Source organism: Apium graveolens, chromosome 5 (assembly GCF_009905375.1).
Source record: "Apium graveolens cultivar Ventura chromosome 5, ASM990537v1, whole genome shotgun sequence".
In the NCBI taxonomy this organism is placed as follows: Eukaryota; Viridiplantae; Streptophyta; class Magnoliopsida; order Apiales; family Apiaceae; genus Apium; species Apium graveolens.
Window position 1 is genome coordinate 269486093 of NC_133651.1, and position 3027 is coordinate 269489119.

At 42.1% G+C, this 3027-nt stretch overlaps 1 non-coding gene across 1 annotated transcript; it reads right to left on the bottom strand.

Moving 5' to 3' along the window:
- Positions 1-717: 717 nt before the first annotated feature.
- On the bottom strand, positions 718-824 carry LOC141663127 (small nucleolar RNA R71). The gene has a single exon (XR_012551212.1). It is a non-coding gene; the product is annotated as a small nucleolar RNA R71 (small nucleolar RNA).
- Positions 825-3027: the final 2203 nt, after the last annotated feature.

A 3027-nucleotide genomic window follows, 5' to 3' on the forward strand; every position in this document is an offset into this window, starting at 1 on the left:
TGGGTACGAACTTGACTTATATCTTATACTACTTGCGATCACGTGTGCTTGCGTGTATTTTTGCGTGTGTTTTAGTGCGAACAAGTTTTTGGCGCCGCTGTCGGGGACTCGGTATTAATTTTTATTTTATGTTCTTGACATCAATGGTCATTAAAGTTCACTGACTCAGATTCTTTTACTTTCATGGTTTACTTGTTTGTGTTTCAGGTAATCGAGAAAGCGTGTTCTCAATCTCTTAAGGAAACTATTGAAGAAGTGGAAGAAAAAGTTCTTGAAGAAGTTGATAAAGTTGAAGAAGAAAGTGAAGAAGAAGAAGTAATCATTACAATGGGAGATCCAGCAGCAACAACGAAAGCGTTGAAAGAGTATTCTCAACCAAAGATCATGGATATTTAATCGAGCATTGTCAGGCCAGCCATCACGGCTAATACCTTCGATATCAAGCCTGACACAATACAGATGGTCCAGAACTCAGTTCAGTTTGGGGGTGCTCCAACAGAATATCCTAACATGCATATTAAGGACTTCATTGAGATCTGTGACACTTTCATGTTCAACAATATCTCTGAAGATGCTGTGAAATTGAGGCTTTTCCCATTCTCTTTAAGGGATATGGCCAAGGGTCGGTTACACTCTCTATCAGCTGGTTCAATTGCTACTTGGGAAGATCTTGCTCAAAAGTTTCTTACTAAATTCTTCCCTATGGCAAAGATAGCTGCAATCAGGAATGCTCTTACTCGGTTTGTGCAGCAATCAGGGGAATCTCTATGTGAAGCTTGGGAGCATTATAAGGAGATGCTGAGAAAATGTCCACATCATGGAATGCCCGACTGGATGGTGATAAATTGCTTCTATAATGGGTTGGGAGCACAGTTGAGACATATGCTTGATGCAGCATCAATGGAGCTCTATGGGCTAAAAGCTATGATGAAACTTATGAGCTGATCGAGATGATGGCTGCGAATGAATATCAGAACCCAACCCAGAGAATTCCATAGGGCAAGGTAGCAGGAGTTATTGAGGTGGATACAGCTACGGCTATCACTGCTCAACTAAAGGCGATAGCTATGAAAATCGATTCTCTGGCCAACTATGGAGTTAATCAGATAGCCAGTGTTTGTGAGCTGTGTGCAGGTGTGAATGCTATAGAGCATTGTGCTATATCTTGTGAATCAGCTCAGTTTGTGAGCAACTTTCAGAGGCTGTAGTAGCCAGTTCCTGCCACGTACCATCCTAACAACCATAATCATCCGAACTTCAGCTAGAGCAATAATCAGAATACAATGCAACTGCCGTACCAACAGTTTGGAAATAAGCAATTCAATCCTCCTGGTTTCTCGCAACAGTTTGCACCGAGACATCAGTTTCAGCCACAAGGGATGCAACAACAATCTCATGGAGGTCCATGTCCATCTGTTAATGGAAAATATGAATTGGAGGAGTTGAGGCTTATGTGAAAAAGCCAAGCGGTTTCAATCAAGAATCTGGAGAACCAAATAGGGCAAACTGCCAATGCACTGTTAAGTCGACCTCAAGGAACTCTTCCGAGTGATACGGAAGCTAATCCAGGAAAGAGGGAAGTCAAAGAACAGATTAATGCAATCACCTTGAGATCTGGAAAGGTCGTAAACCCTCAAAATCATTAAGACGAAGATTCTGAAAAAAATTCCAGAACGCAGGCGCGCCCGCGCCCTTACTAATTTCAGAATGTGAAAAAATTGTTGATTCAGTTGTGAAAAAGGATGGCGAAGCGGAAACGAAGAAAAATTATGCTAAAAACACTACTCCTGAGCAGAATACAGAGGATAAACAAGTCTATCCGCCACCTCCATATCCTAAAGGCTTAAGAAGCAGAAATTTGACAAGCAGTTTGCCAAATTTTTGGAGGTTTTCAAGAAGTTGCACATTAACATGCCTTTTGTGGAAGATCTAGAACGAATGTCGAGCTATGCTAAGTTCATAAAGGGTATTCTATCTCGGAAGTTGAGGCTTGAGGTGTTGGAAACTGTTGCTCAAACGGAAGAGTGCAGTGTTGTGCTGCAACCGATATTGCCTCTGAAGCTTAAAGATCCTGGAAGCTTCACTATTCCTTGCACTATTGGAAACTTATCTTTCGACAAGTGTTTATGTGACTTGGGAGCTAACATCAATCTGATGCCCTTATCTGTCTTCAAGAAACTTGGTTTGCCTGAGCCAAAACCGATAAACATGTCCTTGCAGTTAGCCGATCGGGCCATCAATTATCCACGAGGTATAGTGGAGGATGACTTGGTCAAGGTGGATAAACTCATCTTTCCTGCCAATTTTGTCATTCTCGACTTCGAGGAAGATAAGAAGATTCCCATTATCTTGGGGAGACCATTCTTGGCTAAAGGCCGAACTATGATCGATGTGCAAAAAGGAGAGCTTACGATGAAGGTTCAAGATAAGAAGGTCATTTTTAATGTGTTCAAGGCAATAAAGTTACCCACAGATAAAGAGGAGTGCTTTAAAGTAGAGCGGGTCGACTCTGTCGTGAATTCGGAGCTTGAGCAATTGCCAAAGTCAGATACCTTAGAGAGATTCTTAATAGGGGAATTAGTTATTGAAGATGAAGAAAGAGCAGAGCAACTGCAGGTTTTGAATGCACCTCTGTGGAATAGGAAGTTGGATATTCCATTCGATTTTCTTGGGTTAGTAGAGCTGAAAATTTCTCAGGAGCATCTCGAGCCGTCTATTGAAGAAGCTCCTACATTTGGCTCAAAACGCAGCCAGATCATTTGAGTTATGCATATTTAGGTGCACCCCCTGACAAGGGATTAGAATATATCTATAATAATCTAAAAGATGACCGGTCGGTTCCTCCCGTCCTTACAGAGGGTCCCTCTCGTGCATCACAGACAGTTGATAGGTTTGGTCTTGGTGATGCGCAGTATAGAAGGTTGATTCGGCATATTAAGGCCATCCATGACATCCACCGATGTTTTGCTGAAGATTTGACACACGCTCTCGGTACTATTTTTCGAGACACTGGTGTCGAGGTTGATT